Raw genomic sequence first — 17,762 nt, forward strand, 5'->3', positions numbered from 1 at the left:
GCTTTTTGAAGCAGCCCACAGCCTCCTTGATGATTTGCCTGGTAATTAGATATATTCCCAGTTTTCTGTGCTAGCGCTAAATGTCATTATACACCTCATATAGCTTCTTCCTCTGAGCTAGGTAACACATTATAATGGATGCCTTTTTATTCCCAATGCACCCTCAAACATCCACAATACCCACCTTTGCACAAATTACTCACGCGCCTCCTCCTGCCATCACAGCTCGCTTGGTGGAAACTGACATTTTAAGTTTATGGCATCACACCAGGTGCTATATTGGCGAATTAAATAAAGTGACACCAATTCACTCCTATGGTGATGGCAGGTCGCGAGTGCAGCAGTCTGGCATGGAAAAGAGTTGCTGTTATGTTAAAAAGTATCCTTGAAAGGGGGTTCTGTATTGGCTGGAGTTGACCAATTGGCACAAGGGCTGATGAGGGGGGAGATAAATTAAGTCAAGACATTCAATTTCCTTTGCGCTTTGGAGGGCCTCCAGTCGGAATATGAGATATTCTGCCATCATTTTTGGCCCTCCATAATTGTGTGTGTGTGTGTGTGCGTTCTGTCTTGTTTCTGTTATTGTGAAAGAACTCGACATGGCTAAGGGAAAATGAATAGCTTGTTGACTGGGTGTCTGAGGCTCCCGTCTCCCCCCTGACATTGCAGATGCTTCCCATTTAGGAAACGGAAAGCTGGAAGGGCTTGAAGATGCTGGAGATGCTTGGGAGGATGCGGGCAGACAACAACCATGCTGCTGAAGGCTGCAGCTCCTTGCCTAGAGATGCCTGGCAGCAAGTTTACTCTGCAGCCCCCAAGCGCATGACAGGCGTGGCATGCAAAAAAAAAAAAAAAAACGCCAGCACCATCTCCCAGATGGAATAGGAGGAGATGCCTGTTATGAAAGGCGTGGAATGATTTCCCAAAAATAAAACCGCCCATCTAAGCAGAGTTTATATTCTTGCTGCATCTCTCTTTCCCTCTCTCTCACATACACACAAACTCAGCTGAGTAAGCACAGATGCCTGAATGACTTTTTACCTTTGCCCAACTTCTTTTTTCCCTTGCCAGATGCTGTTTGTCTCCGACCCTCTTGCTTATAGCGTCGGGGGCCATCTGAGCAACTCTGCAGTAGAATTGTGTGCCGCTGGGTTCAGAGCGGTGTGTGGGAAGGATTAATGTGACAGAGCCTCCCAAACGTGCCACAAAACCATCATCTTTAGCCCTGGCAGCAGGAAACGCACACAAAGGGGGTTAGTAAGATGAGCTAACTGGCTGGCTGCTATCTGCCACACAACCCCCACCCCCCCCCCCAACTCTAAAACAGGGCTTTGTATGCTAATGAAACTCCACAGATAAGCAACGGCAGGCAGGAGAAAAAAAAATGCGCGAGCCGTTAAATCATGCCTCTGCTAGCATTAAAGAATAATAATAATGGAGAACATCGAGACGTCTCGGGTTATTGATGTGTCTTTTATGACATGCCTCTATTGAAGAGAGTGCGACACTAATGTCTGCCCCGTGGCAGGGAGAGAAGGAGCATCGGAGGCAGCGGCCGTTGTTCATTTATTTGCATTAGGAAAAAAAGAACGCTGTGTCAAAAACATGTACAGTAATAATTTCAAAATCCAATTTAGTCCCCTTATGAGACTCGGAAGTATATATCAACAATAACACACAATTCAGGGCTATCATTTCCCTTTTTTATAGATGTCTGTGCAAATGGTTTTGGAGATTGGAAGAGATGAAATACTTATCAAGTTGGCTGGAGGGAGGAGAAAGCTTATATTGCAGCAGTTTCTCTTCAGCGCACCCGTGGCCTGATTATAGCAGAGTTTGGGGAGATTCGTGCCCCAGGTGCTGCCCTGTGACAGTCGGGCACAGATGGATCTGAACCACCATTTGCACCATTGGCAGCACTTTGCTTCCATATGCCGTGGAGTGGGCAGGCGATGTGGGATGCTCAGCTGGCTGCGTGGAGTGGGTCAGGGGGACAGGGTCCTTTGCCCAAGGCTAGCTGTCTTGTCTGGATTTGCTGCTCCTTTGTGGTGCATGGCATTGAGAGTATCCTGGCAAATTACTGAATCTGCATCAACCAAACAATAAGGAAAAATACTAGAGAGGTGCAGAACATTATCAACTAAAGCTGGGGACGCACCGACCCGACATCAAAGAACTAGCGCGACGAAGAACGCCTGTTGCGTCACCTCATGTCGCCTTTGTTTTGGCCGACAAGTTGCACCCGAACACAACGCAAAGACTACAGCTGACAGCCAGTTAACACGGACGTTCAGCACCTGCATGAAATTAAATAACTCTCCACACCAGCCGGCGGCAGTACTCTGTATTTGTCATTCAAAAAGGGGAAACCAGAAGACAGAGGACTGCAGATATACACGCCGTTTGTATGATACGCACATGAAACAAAGCAGCATTTGCCGACCATTTTCACACCACTCTCACTCATCGCTTAGCTTCATTCCAGATGTCTTGTTGTTGTGAAAACATCCGTGTATTGGAATGATCAGATGAGATGAAGATGAAAAATGCGAAGAGCCTTCTATGTTTTTCCTCTTCACTTTACTCGTTGGCTTGCTTTCCTCACTTCCGTTTCTCTTCGCGTGCACTGATTCGCTTAAGCTGAACAGCCAATCAGAGTGATTTCTCTCTCGATTCAACATGCCGAATCGGCCGAAAAAAAACTCCAAAACGGGCAGACTAGAGCCGACGGTGCGGGACACAACGAAAAAACAAGGCCGATGGACGCTCACCGACGGCCCCAAACTGTCCGACAGTCGACCGTGGGCTTGGTGTGTAAGGGCCCTGCGGGGTTAACGAGAAACACAGATGGCGGCAGCGGTGGTAAAGTAGTCTCCCAACACCTTTATATGAACGCATCCAGTGAAGGTGAAGAGGACCCTTTTTCATTTTCATTCAAGAACAAGCCCTGCTCATTTAGTTTTCATTTGCATATTTGTCTGTCATCATGATACAAGTTGTTCCCAAAGCAAATGTCCTTGCCATGCAAACGATGTTCAACGATGTGTTACTTTGAAAACGATGATAAACGACTCCCCTTTTGCAGATTAATAGGGAGTAGTTTTACACTCACTGATCAAATTATCTTATTAAAATAAACAACACACATCTTTTTCCCCCTGCTGCAAAACAACCTTATGGAGAGAAGCTACGTGCCTCTCAAACACGGAACTCCCCTTGCCCCACTAACACCACAATCACCCCCAACACCTCCTCTTCCTCTTGGTCAGCAGATATGCAGTATCACATAGAGGAGCCCTATAACAGCAGCATGATGTGTGCAAACATGTCCTGTCTATCTCCATCAGCCTACCTCCATCCCTTTATTTGGCTCTTTCTACAGTCTCCAGCAGAGCGCTCTGACATCGAGGTCATCAAACAGCCGGAGTTTTGGTTCTATTTCGGTTTCCAATCTTTTTCTGCCCTCTGTGTATTTGCACTGTACAACCTAAACTCCCAGAGCTCCACCTGGATGACCCCACCCAGCATTACCTTAGGCCTGACTGAACAGGGAACCCCCAGCAGATCTCTACACGCTACAGCTTCATCAAATGTGTTTGTGTGTTCCTCTGAGGGAGGGGGGTAATGGAATAGTGTCTTCCTGGGGCGAAGGCTGAGCGCAGAGATGGCAGAGAGCATCGTTAAAAGCATATGAGCGTGCTCATAAGAGCGAGGGGCCAGGCTGCTCAGGAAAGGGCAAGCTTTTATAGGGACAACCTTTGGCTATGAGTGCAAGCAATCAACGTCTTTTCTTTGTCCAAGGCTCTCAGAATCCCTGTGTTTTCTTCCCTTAGCTGTGGGTGTCCTTCTGAAGTTTGTTGATTTGTTCTCTCTGTTTTTCACTCTCTCTCTCTCTCTCTCACACACACACACACTCGACATGGTTGTCGTCACACGGCCGTGACAGAATGTTGAACCAGCAGGTCAAAAGTCCCTAATAGGTTGTTGGTCCTCAGACACAATAATGGCGCTGATTCACTTTCTTTATAACAGCGCCGTGTTAATGGAGGGCCAAGGGTGACAGTAACACCATATGAAAATAATAGTGTTTGCCATGTACTGGCTTGTTGATTTGCTGCCTGATGGATTTTTAATATTCACTGCCGGGTCGTTCCGGACGGTTGGTCGCGGCCATTTAGCAGCTCGATGCTTCTGGACAGGAGCTGTGCTGCCACCGCGGAGAGGTGGCAGGGGTTGGGAAAAGACAGAAAGGGTAGACACTTTGAATTAATGATGGTCTGCGGCAAGTCTGCTCCGGCCTTGGCCGGTCGGAGAAGAGAAGATGTATGTCCAATGACTAAAAGGTTTGTTCTAATTAACAGAAGTGACTGTGTCTGGATGGAGAGGCAATAATCAGGTTTGGGAGGACGAGGAGGAGGAGAATGGGGACACGGTGACCTGTGAGGGGGGAGCGATGAGCAAATACAGACACAAGGAGAAAGCAATACAGACTTGGTCAACTGAATGAGGCATTCAAAGTGCCCTCCTAGGACCTTGTAGCAACAACCTTGAGTGACTCAGTGATATCCTTTACTGCAGAGACAGTATTGTTGTACCTGCTCAAATGTACATTTCATGTCTTTGGCACAATAACAGTACAGTATCTTTCTGTACATTCTCTGAAAAGAGCAGCAGTTTAATATTGTCCATAAAGTACGGGGGCTTGCACGAGGGAAATTAAAGAAAGAATGATTGAACTCAAAGCAACGGACTTGACAAAAGAGAGTCTACAAGTGTTTCCACAGGGTGAGCAGAGCTCTCCACGGTTAAACTTATTTTTATGTGTACAATTGGTGGACTGAAACTCAAGAAACTTATGAGTTATTAAATGAAAGGTTTTCTAGTGTACATCCATGTGGACCACAGGAGAGTATAAACAAACAATCTGGAAGCCATCAGCATTTCCCTTTTACAAAGACATGAGTGTTACATGGCAGCTGCATCAGCTGAACAAAGGTGATAAATCAATAGTCAAACACCAAAAAAAAACATATATTAAAGACAATAAGTAAACAAATTGTAGAAGTATTATGGTTTCCCACAATGCCCAAGCAAACTTTGACACGCACTTGTTGCAAGATTTATTGTAAATTCCGCAAATTCACCAACCCTTGAAAGCGTTTCACGGTTTTTCATCTGTGCAGAGCTCAGTACTTAAGACTTTAGACTGCTCTGAAGAATTCTCGGTGTGATATTTACACTTCAACCACCTAGCCGCGACCTCTTCTGTCTGAGTGAAATGAACCACGGTGAACTCCGTACCATGCATGTGAATTACCCTTCATCTTTCACACAGTCTGTAATTGGATTTGCTGATGATCTGATCACTGATTTTGAAATATTACATTTTTCTTTCACTGAGAGGTCATTCAATGAAACGGTCTACATGCATGTCTTTTTCTTGTATGAATCCATTGTAAAACCTTCCATCTGCAACTTCTCTTAAAGACTGCAGAATACATTCCACTCGGCCGCTGTGTTATGAATTCCCCTCCATTTGTAGGTAGGCCTAATTTGACACCTGCCTCATCATTTACAATTAGGCATTATGGGATGTAATTGGCCATCTGCCTCTGCCATCTTGTGTTCCTGGAGAGGGGCCATGTTTGTCTCCTGCTGTTTAGAGAGCCAGCGCACTTGGAGATGCCGTTGCTCGGGAACGTGACCCTTTTGATTCTTTTAGCATCATTCAGTATTTTACAGGTATGGAAATAGCCCACGTAAAATAAGCATAACACTTTGTCATCAAAGTACTTCACCTACTTATTCTATATGTTTTTGAGGAAAAACTTTATAGGGTAAAAACTAACACTATTTCTAAGCTCGGCTGAACAGTAAATATGTAAGTTTGGAGATAAGTCAGGCAGTTTTGGACAATTTAGATGGGCAACGCTGCTAGTAAAAGGCACCTGAGCGAAGACTGATACTCACTGTTTAGTAACTGTTGAGCATAATTGAACCCTTTTACTTTAGAGATGTAGAGCCAAGGAGAAAATCAGTGGCTATAGTGAATATCTGACAAAAACATGCAGAGATTGAAATGGAAAGATTTAAGAGAACAGATACATTTTGCCTCCTCAATTACCCTCACCTCTAGTGAACTCAAACCCCTTGGCAGGTACTGTAATTGCTCTGTTCTTCCTGTCAGTCACAGTTAACTCTCTCCACAGCTATTCCCACTTTTAGCTCCACCTGTGACCCGTCGTCTGCTTGATGTGATGACAAGCGCCGCATTTCTGATGACAGGCAAGAAAATCTTGAGTGACAGTGGCTTTCATTCCTTCATCCCTGTCAGTCACACTGCCTGGCCACTGGGAACAAGTGTTTCAACTTAGCTTGTTGTCTCTGCTCGGTAAGTGCTTAGCATTGACAGTGAAGAATTATACCCACGCGCTTTTCTCAGAAACCCCGTGGTTGATGCTAACATTAAAAGCCCACAAGCTACTGTGCAATAGGAAAATGACCTCATGCATGTTGCAATGATATAAAGAGCCTTTGCCAGCAGGGCCAGACACATTGTTTCCTGCAGTTTGAACAGTGCCACTGAAATACTTCCTCACTTAAAATGGGTTATTTTAAAGGGGACATATCATACTCATTTACAGGTTCAAACTTGTATTTTGGGTTTCTACTAGAACATGTTTACATGCTTGAATTTAAAAAAAAACACTTTATTTTTCTCATACTGTCCGTCTGAATTTACCTGTATTCACACTCTGTCTGAAACGCTCCGTTTTAGGGCTTGTCTCTTTAAGCCTCTTCCCAAAAAAGTCTGCTCTGATTGGCTTGCGAGAAAAATATGGCGCACTACAAAGGTAGTTCTCAAGTTGTGGTTGGAGATACTCAGATGAGGTATATTGTAATGAGCCTACATGTGACATAGGAAGGGGAGCCAAATCTAAATGGCTTTTTGAATCAAATGTTTTCTGATCTATGGAGCCCACAAAAAACTGACTGGCTTATCTTATTTCACAGTTTGTGGGTTGGTAAGCACTCCAGATACCCAAATGTTTGTCCACAAGCACTGAAAAAGTGAGTTTCTCATAATGTGTTTCCTTTAAGTCCACTATGAAAACATGTGGGCCAGAGTACCATGGGATTTAAATGTGTTTACCCACTGGCATACTGCACAAACAATAGCTCCGAAATGCAGATTTATTGCTTGCGGCAATGAGCGTGCTGCAGTCTTGTTTGCTACATATTTCTGTTCTTTGTATTTTTTTTTTCAAATAAAGATATTATATTAATTTACCAATAGTGTTTGTTTCATAATTTAGACCAGAGATATGGACTAGGTTCAAATTTGTTTTGAGTAGATCTACTCAAATCACCAGGTCACAAAACAAAAAAAATAAATAAATTGAATAAATCAAATTAAACTAAAAAAGCGACCATAATCAAATAATCACAAGAAAAATGCTCCGTGTGGTTGCACAAAAGATGAAAACAACATTCCAATAAGGACATAATGTCAGGCTCTGTGCTGCAGATTTGAGCCCTGAGATTTTCCAGTGTGACCCCGGCACATCTTCATTTATTAACATATCTGTTCTCCACACTGTGGTGGCTTAATTAGCACAGCTTAAGGAGAACGTGGGCACACACATTCCTAAGAGATGTGCGTGTGTGTAGCTCATGTCAAGAGCCACTAATAACATTTTTTCGCCTCCAGAGAGATACAATACTAACTGTGGCCATGCTAAAATAATCCATGGGGGTACTGCCCATCAAATCCAGCTGAACACCCCGCAGGGAATCTTGACCACAAAGAAGAAGTCTTGCATATCAGAATGGCTCCTCTTAAATAAGCTTTACATCAGACCCATTCCCACTTATTATGTTCAGTGCATTTGTGCAGCTTTCTACACTCTGGGTTTGTGTGTCTGACAGAAAAATATAGACCGATTTAGATTCTCTAAGCTCAGAGGGCCAGAAAAACTAAGGTGTTTTTTTCCCCACTTTACTTTTCACAAGTCATTGATTGAGCATTTTCATCTCAAATATTGTTCTAATATGAGTCTTATGTAATGTGTGTCCTTCCAAAGCAACAGCAAGAAACAAAAGAGAATTTAACATCTTAGAAAAACAACACATGCATCGACTTGAAACTTTTCCTTGGCCATTTGTTTATCGCTGAAACCCTCGAGTCAATTTTGGACTATGGATGCTAAAGGGTAAACAGATGAACACACCACGCTGCGCTAGCCAGCAGACGTCTTACCGATTTGTTTCACCTTTCTGGGTTAGATCTAATCAATTCCTGTTGTCATCAATACTGGCGGAGCAACTTGAGAGAAAAGTGAATCAAAGAGAATAGTCTCGCACTGGCTGTTAAATAAGAGCAGATGGGTAAGAAGGCTTTTGAAGTGCCTGCAAGTCTTTTTCTGATACATATTATATAGATTCTCAGACATTACTATGGCTATATTGTTTTGTGAGATAGGGCCTAAGCCAGATTCGATGTTTTTTTGTCTTGTTGTCTTAAAGATTCAGATTTATGAGCTGTATATTTAGGTGGTATGAATCACAGCACTGGGCCAGCAGGATGGCCAAGACTGGAACTTTTAAGGATGTGGGTAGATGTGCAGCTTTTGAAATGTAAATGATGTAACACAGGGGTGTATTTATGCAAGTGATTTTTTACCGGCTTGTATATATGCTCAGTCTCTTTGTCTTCTCTCAGCCTCTCTCCCAATTTGTCACTTCTGCATCCTATGCTGTTTATGCATGCATTTCCTTGATAGCGCTCAATATTAAGTTATATCACCACTACAACTCCACCTCCGTCTGTCTCTCTCTCTGTTGCACATGTTTCCATGCACACAGATCTGCCGTGTGATATAGTACACCCTGTCACAGAGGTGGGAGTCGGCTGGTTGCTGTGTCACTATGACAAAACATGACAGATGTGTTTAGGCAGCGGAGTGCCGGACCTGCCACACGGCATTAGGCTCACACAGTCAGAGAGGAGAGCACTGGGTATTCCCACACAGGGAGTCCAATCATAGACATAATAATGGTTTGTCCACAGTGAGGATCGGATGTCTGAGGCGGCCTGAAAGACTGCTGCAGAGCAGGAGAGCTGTAACTCAAATCTTCCTGGATATCAGGGATTCACTGGTGGGTTTGTTGATGGGGAGGATTCCCAGGAAGACTTAATGAGCTTGCAGCCTACAGTGAATTTCAATAGCCGAATTCAGACGACTAACCACAAATTACTGACATGAGCCAACGTAAAATGATCAAAGACAATCTCATTATTCTTCCGTCATTCACTGAGACTTTTTTTTTTCAAAATCCTGATTAATCATTAATTCATCATAAGGGGGGCCGTGCACAAGAGGTTTGGGGAACTGACGGATTTGACAGGTATCCTAACGCAGCTTTTCATGTTCACATCTCATCTGCTGCTCAACCTGTCTGGAAACCAATCGGTGAACTACGAGGCAGCCTATTGTCCATAAAAATCTGAACTGATGACAGATCCCTCTTGAAAAATTCAGTGGTTTTTGATAAATTATGAAATAGCATTATGGAAGTTGCCTTTCTTCTCGTAGAGGTTCGTGGTCAAATGAGTCCATCGACTCCATAAATGAGCTGACTTGGGAACATAATTAACGCAGCCTTTTGTCCCCATTATCGGCTCACCTGTGGTCAGTTTTACTGTACTGAACAATGGCAATTACTCCGGATCCCCTGATAGCAACTTCAACTCAGTTTAGAGCCAAAAAAAAGTACAAAAGACACGACTTTGTGAGTAACCTTGGGAAAATGGGGCTGTGATTACCATAAAATTAACTGCCAGATTCATTACATAATAAGATGTACATAAAATGAGTAGAAGAGAGCCTTTGCTCTTGACCAGGAGGAATACTTATACAACGTGATTACCCAAGGCTTAATTAGCATATAGGAATTAATCCTATAAGTCCAGCCAATATATGTGAGGAAAATGACACTCTGGATGCATTTGTTTACAGTATGTTTGCACATTCTGTACCAATCAGCCTTAAATATACCCAAATAATATTAATAAGTGCGAATGTGTATAAAAATATAATATTTAAAAAAACAATACATAAACATTGCTTGAGCCAGGCTCTGGTTGGCTTTGGACAATATTCACAAGTCAGACCTCAAGTATTATAGCAACACATTGGCAATTTAATTATGCTACTTTGGCAGAAAATAATACATAAATCAGCTCTGCATCTAAAATGAGCACATGCTGTTTCCATATCCAACAAAAAACATAAAAAATCTCACACGAAATCCAGAACAAACTTGAAGACAAAGCAACTTTGACATGGATGGTTTTACACGCTATGCACGGATATTCTCCTTTTTTTTTCTCGCTCTGCCAGTTTTAGTCTTTGTTAGTGAGTGATACACCACTCTGTGGTGTTGTTTTAGTGCCCCTGCTGCACTCTATAAGTCTTTCTATAGTGTGGTTTCGTCTCTGAAGGATAGTGGACACATCCGGCCTGGGGGAGTGTGTGTGAAGTGCAGCTGCTGTCAACACGACTGTGGTCACAGCAGAGGTCAGTGGTACTCTGACCCTCCGGCTAAAGAACGGGTCTTTTTATTTAATACCATGAACAGAGGTCTCTGTTTCACTCTCACTTACATACACACGTGCACTTCCCTATAACCCCGCCGTGCAAACCTATAGACAATTGTTTAAAACAAACTCACAGCGCAGTTTACGGCTCAGTAGATGTTGTAGTCTCATAAACGGCTGGTGTCCTGCATGCGATAAACCCCCTAAATTAACAAACATTAGTGAATCATTAGTGAAGCACTGACACCCAAAGGCCCCTCACGTTTTGCTGAATGACCACTCTCCACTTCACCGCCACTCACTCAGACGTGAAAGTGTCCAACAGCGAGCTATGTTAAACAAAAATCAGCACAAGTGCCTGCATAAGCAATATAAGTGCATGCAAATATGACACTGTATGTCACAGGCCCTCCCACTGCTCCCATCCTGAGTCATGCGGCTGTCGCCATGGCAATTGAGTTTCCTGATGAAAGCCGTCCACCAATGAGATGCCGACGTCACTCTAATCGGTCAGACAGGCTGTTCATGCTTACAGCGGCGCATCTACCCACTAATTTGTCAGCCGTAGGCTTTAGAATCCGCGCATTTCCTTTCTTTTTTTCTCCCCACTACACGTACAAGAGATCCTAATGAGAGTGCACATGTTCAGCTCTAGACCGAGAGTGGTTTTGACTTTATACCTTAAGCTAGGACTGAATTCCACACTTGATGTTGCGGTACGGGTGTGACATTTCCCAGGCGAGGGCATATTCACACACCTTTCACAAGCCTCTGCTCTGGGGCAGAGGCTAAAAATAATCGGAGGATGTTGCAGTGGAGCGGTTTCACAATAAAACCTCTCATGATCCTCAGTCTTTTACTGCTCCCTAATTGGCTACAGGACCTTCTCACTTACTTTATTGGATGTTTTGACAGTGCGGGAGCCAAAATACTGCCAACAGCCTCGCTAGGTTTTTCATTTTATCATTGAGTCCCGTTTTGTTCTCAAATGGTGCAGCAGAAAAGCTTAAGAAATGTAATCAGGCAAAGCAGGCAAGATCCTCATATTTCAACCCCATTATTATTCTATATAAGTAACTTTGAGACTGCTCATTGTGGGAATATTATCAGTTTCTTTTCTTTATGAGATCACAGCAAACTCAATAGGATTCCTTAGGTGCATCCATCTTTTAAAACAACAAGGAAATGTCAAAAATAAAGCCGTCTAGTGCATACTTAACCATGACATGGCATCTCAAAGTATGTCATAAACATGACATATTGCTTAAATGACGTAGGATTGTGCAGTAAGTGGGCTCTTAGTGGAGTTCATGAGAGGCAGATTTGAATAGATGAGTCATGGGAGGCTGATGCCTGTAAAGAAGAATATGCTTTTTGCAGAATATACACATCTTCTCTCTCAAGATGTTTGTTGTCAGTCTCCTAGACCCAAGCATCAATGGAAAGAGTATTGCACCCGTCAAAAGCTGTGCAGGGCACGTTCCCTGGCTGTCGAGATAGCATCGTTGATCTTTTAAAGCTTTGATTAGATGTTTCAGTGAAGGCAATACAGTACTGTATAATTAAAAAGCAGAAGGGGAAGTTCATATGAGATCACATCTCATTCATCTCATTTTACTGGGAAAGGGAGAAAGAATAACAAAATGATGAGCTAAAGCTGCTTACATCCAAGACGGAGTGGAGTATTTGCCATTAGCTAGCTCCGACTGGCACTCTAGGTTTGTATATTATTGACACACTTGCACTCCAGCATGCATGTGAGGTAAAGCTAATGGAGAAACCTGCCTGAAGGCGTGGCTTTCCACCCTGCGGCTGTATTGCGCTCTCGAGCAATGTGGCCCCGAGTAGCAGGAGAATTAAAAACAAGCCCTGTCAATTTTCATTATTAGGCATCAGGTGCTGTGCCAGGTCCAGCAGTCATACTCGGCTGCTCTCCACCACGCTCAGAGCCTTTTAACCCTAATTGACAGTCTTACGTCCACTATCCTGGTCTGTCTCCTATCCTGAGGAGACAGACAGGGTGGGTGGGAGGGAGAGGGGGGAGGCTGAGGGAGAGGAAAATAGAGATGCTGTATAGATACAGTAGAAACAGTGAGAATGTTTCTGTGTAACCCCATGAAATTCTCTCTCATCGTGACTAATGTGTTCCAGCCTTTTTGCAATAAATCAGCACAAACAACAAAACATTTAATCTCAGCACAATAAATAACCTGATTCTGTGGAAACTGCAACACCTTAGCCAAGCAAGGTTAAATATTCAAAATGTTCTCTTGCTCCTTATCGCACTGATTTAATTGGGACAATGGACCCTATTTCATTGTCTCTGACTCCCGAGTAGGTGAACTCCTTTATCTGCTAGATGCTGCTGCTGCGCATTTACCAGTGAACAAGTTGACTCATAAGCTGTGTAACCATCCCCACCGCTCCCCTCTCCACTCTCCTCCCCGCCGTTGAATGCTAAACCGAGCGAGCCATGCTAATCGGTGGGAAGAGGCGACTAAAGCTACTGCTAATCCATTCTGGAATTACGGGGGAGAACAAATTAAGAAACTTCAACTCATTAGCTGAGCTTTAATTCACCGCCCCTCCTGGAGTAATCCCTAAACTCAGCCTCTCCAGTTAATTATACTGAGGCCCTGGATGAGAGGCCCTTCATTGTGTTGCTGTTGTTGTTGTGCCGTGTTAACTTTGTGAGGTGTGTGTGTGTGTGTGTGTGTTTGGCGCCGTGGTTTCGACTCAGAAAGGCAGGCTAAGGAACATCAATATCACAGCGGTATCCTACAGTGAGAATCACCTCATTCTAAATATTCTTCAGTTGGTGAGATAACTGCAAAGCTTTGACAATTCCAATGATTTATTTATTCAAGGGTTCAGCCTGTAAGAGAGATGAAGGGGTGCATGTGTGTGCTCGAGTGCGTGTGCGTGGATGCACTTTCCTATTTTTGCGGCGCGGGGCATGAAAGTAAACTACATGAAAATATAAACACCTTCGATCAAAAAATATGCACCGATCTCTTCTCTTTGCGCGGGTTTAAGGGGATTTTTATGGGGCCCTTATGTGCATGTGGGAAATGGTAGGTGATGCTGTGATGAGAGGAGGCAAAGTCAGAGAAATCAAAAAGAGTCTCTTTCAAGAAAAAGTCACCTGCGCCGAGGTACAAACTAAATGATTTACAGGCTTTGGCATTTTTCTCTCAGCACGGAATATTGATATACACAAACTTATGATGCCGGCCCTTTTCAAGCAGGAAACCAAAGAAGCGGAGATTTGGCAATTCTGTTAAAGTTTCTTTGGAATGTTTAAGTGAGTATAGATTAATGCAGCTTAAATATGTCATACTGACATTGCATATTTCTGTATTCCAGCACCTTTATATGGATTATTGCAATGTATTCCCCACACTGACCTCATAATTACCTCTGCATAACTCTTTTGCAACTACTTCTTGTTATTGGACTTGTTAGCGATGCTTCACGTCCCCGCCCGAGAACTCTTAGCCGAGTGCACAAAAGTGGAAATCAATACGACCCACATTTGATAAATGGTGTAGCCGCGTAGGTAAAGGTGCCTAACAAGGACACTCTCGGGCTAACTGAATATGCTGGACCTCAATGTGCTGTAACTAAAAAAGATAACAATATCAGTCAGTCCTCTCAAAAATGCATGTTACACAATGGATTTAGCTCTCATGTACGCGAGAGTGTTGAGCTGATTTTCGATCTACGGCCGCAAAATTTCAATCCGTTTTTTTTTTAGACCCCTGGTACTTTGTAAATTGACAGTAGTTGCCGTGGCCACCAGCGCCTTTTAGAGAGGATTTCAATGGCTTTCTGAGCTGTGCAGATGGATTCACATTTGAACTTTGTCATTACATGGGCGATAAGCCACCCATAAGAGAGGCTTTTGTAATTTAAAATATGGATAAGTGGCAGTAGAGGATCAAGCAGGAGCGTTGGATGGATCCGTGGATGGAGGGATGGATGTGCATGCCTGTGCTTTAAAACCACTTCATGTGCATCACTCATCTCGCCCGGAGACACATGCTGGTGATTGTTGTAATCAGATGAAGCCCTCCGGGAGGCCTAATATGGAAGCTGTGTAATACCTGTTTCCAATTTGCTTTTGTTTACGCTCCATTCGCACAAGTGGCCCGGCCATTTGCAATCACCGCCTCGATAATTAACCCCGAGTATTGTGGACCAAGGGATGGGATGGATACTCCGGTCGCCCCTCCCTCCCACACCCTGCTGTGAGCACATTGATTTGCGGACCACAGGAGGTTAGCGCGGGGGCCGCTTGCCATGGATCTCCCATCAGGCTAATGAGGCATGGCGTGACAGCTTTGGTGATTGGGTGAACAGGGTACGCTGCTTGTGGCTGTTCTGTCACTGAGTGCTACATGCTGGTGCCAATCCTCCCTCAGTGCAGCGCCGTTGTCCGGCTACAGGGCCTTATTAAAACCAGGGGTCAGAAAAACAGTTCTGATGCGCATTTCAATGTTTGTGTTCTTGTAAAGAGCACAGAGGTCCTCCATCACAGCGGGGTATGATGTCTCTGGACATCAATTATGAGATCAGGCCCTCGAGACCAAAGACACATACTTTTATGTCTTTGGAGAAAAAGCCGAAGAACTGACTTTTACGTGTAGGCGTGTGTGGCCACATAAAAGGAAATGCACTTTGTCAAAATCAATTGGAAACCGCTTTTTCAAGCATCTACAGACACAAAGTCAGAAAGAAAAGAGCTGAAAAGAAACAGAATAGAAAGCCTTGATCCTTTTTACTGTTCTTAATTAGTTTTTCTGTACAAGAAAAATAAGCTTTTGTTCTGTTTGGCTCACCATTGTTCTGCGGTGTGATAGTGTTCATTGTGTAGCGGATCTCAAGGTATAACAAATGTTAGTGGATGCGCACACACACACAAAAAGAAAAAAAACTGGGTCATTTCAACACGATGGAATTGTCACAACACTTGAACTCATTTTCACACACACACACACACACACACGCTCACTCCTTATCACCGGATTCCATCTTTCCTAAAGGCTCAATCTGACGCCAGATCAGATCTCATCTGACGCAATGCGAGACCACATCCACACTTGTGCCAGCGGCTAGAGTGAGGAAAAAAAAATAATCTGTCTTTAATACCTGAACCTAATTAGCTCTGAAATCTGAGGTTAATTAAACAAAAGAAGGTTAAATTAAGTGACTGGGATTTAAGTGGCGACATACCGGATTAAAAGCGCCCCCGTCTTTCTCTGAATCACTCATCCCTGCTATCCACAAAAATCCTCTTCTCTCCTTATCCTCATGCATTTTTAAAGACATTTGTGCCCATGTAAAGGGGTCTATGCTGCACTTCACCGCCAAAGACGTGCTTAATGGACATTCAGTCACACTTAATTCACTCGTGCACGCACGGCGGAATAACACCAGAGGAGCCTGAGAATAGCACAATGCATGTTGCTCACACAAAAGGTCAACATAGAGGCTAGTGATTACCGGAGTCATCCCACTGCAGTGTATCCGTTTGCGCCCCTCTAATGGACGGTGCGGCAATGAGGAGAATTAGAAAACCTGTCACATACTTCATCTAATAGGCTAACAGTGAGGGAAATTTACAATCAGGTTTCTCACATATAGATGGAGGGTGGCCTCAGAAGGGATCAGAGTGCTCTAATGAATGCTTAATTGACATATCAACTAATGGTCATCACAAAGCCTCCTGAGTGGGCTCACGACTCGGTACAATGAAAGCTTTTGTCTCACCGTAATCAACTTTGATCTGCAATAACGCACCGTCAGCAAGCTCTGAGGTAATGGATTATTATCTTTTTTTTTCATACATCATCATTAGGAGGTCAGATATGAATAGGGAGGTGTGCTGGTGTTCCCTACAGTGCATTTTTTTAAACCAAAAATAACAAGAAAGGAGATAGGAGAAAGGTATAATTTAGGGCTGTCAATCGATTCAAATATTTAATCGCAAATTAATCACACCGTTTTTATCTGTTCAAAATGTACCTTAAAGGGAAATTTGTCAGTATCAACATGGGAGTGGACGAATATGCTTGCTTTATGCAAATGTATGTATACATTTATTATTGGATACATTAGTTATTAGTTTCATATGATACCAGTATCTTCACTCTAGCTTTAAAAGCCGGTACTACCTAAAAATCCCAAGTTGGGTTAATGCGTTAAAGAAATTAGTGGCGTTAAAACAAATTTGCGTTTCCGAGTTATTATCACATTAACTTTGACAGCCCTACTGCAATTTAGTGAATGGAATTATAGCTCCTGTTGCACTGCATAACTTTAACAGTTTTATTTATTCATTTGCACAGTACCCTTGCCCAATCATCTCATTCAGGACTGCAAAGAACAAAACACAAACTCTCCTCAATCCCACTCGCACAGACTCCTCATCCTCCCTCGCTGGACTGTAGAGCTGGATTGAAGTGTTTTCTGCACAAGAACACCGGAGATACACACACGCATTCCAAAATTGTGTGATTTTAAAAACGAGTTATACAAGCTGGCAAGCTTGAGAAAACCCGAGGATCTAAATTGCAGGATAAATATTTTACCTATGCAGAAGCATCTGTACTTCCAACCAAGGCCACCTAAGAGAAAAGCCTGCCACATTTTTGTTTGGAAGCGCTGCCTCTCTGCAAACGAGCTTTCGTGGGTGGAGAGAAAAAGCAGATTGGCCATCCAGTCCTCTTGTTTTTTTTTAGGGACAGAGGCGACATGATGATAACCCAGCCACTGCTAGCACTTAAAAGCCCCGTACTCTTAACGCTGCCACCTGTGTTTGTCACACAGGTTCGCCTGCGCCCAGGCTTCCAGTGCCGGTTACTTCTGCAGCTCGCTAATGACGTTCGCTATATAGGCTTACAGGGAGAAAAAGCCAGCTCTCTATGAAACACCCTAGGTATCTCAACCTCATCAATGATGCCTCTTGCCCACTATAGCATGCAACTGTAAACAACCTTAAAAGACGAAACAAACAAAACCCCCTCCCTTTCCGAGGTAAGGCTTCTCCCACTAATGGGCCCTCACATAACCTGTTGCCTCGCTGTTTTCCTACCACATGGTAGCCCGAGTCAAAAGGATGAAGGCGACTTTTTGTGCAGCTATTTTGTCTTTTCACATG

At 43.5% G+C, this 17,762-nt stretch overlaps 1 protein-coding gene and 1 long non-coding RNA gene across 2 annotated transcripts in view; one reads left to right on the forward strand and one right to left on the reverse strand.

Annotated features, from left to right (window-relative positions):
* kirrel3b (kirre like nephrin family adhesion molecule 3b) overlaps positions 1–17,762 on the reverse strand; it is a 194,159-nt gene that overhangs the window by 90,313 nt on the left and 86,084 nt on the right. The window lies entirely within an intron of this gene.
* Positions 1,892–16,177, forward strand: LOC119491257. The gene is made up of 3 exons (XR_005207572.1): positions 1,892–2,401; positions 4,553–4,559; positions 16,167–16,177. It is a non-coding gene; the product is annotated as an uncharacterized LOC119491257 (long non-coding RNA).

The sequence above is a fragment of the Sebastes umbrosus genome, chromosome 7 (genome assembly GCF_015220745.1).
Source record: "Sebastes umbrosus isolate fSebUmb1 chromosome 7, fSebUmb1.pri, whole genome shotgun sequence".
NCBI classification, from domain to species: Eukaryota; Metazoa; Chordata; class Actinopteri; order Perciformes; family Sebastidae; genus Sebastes; species Sebastes umbrosus.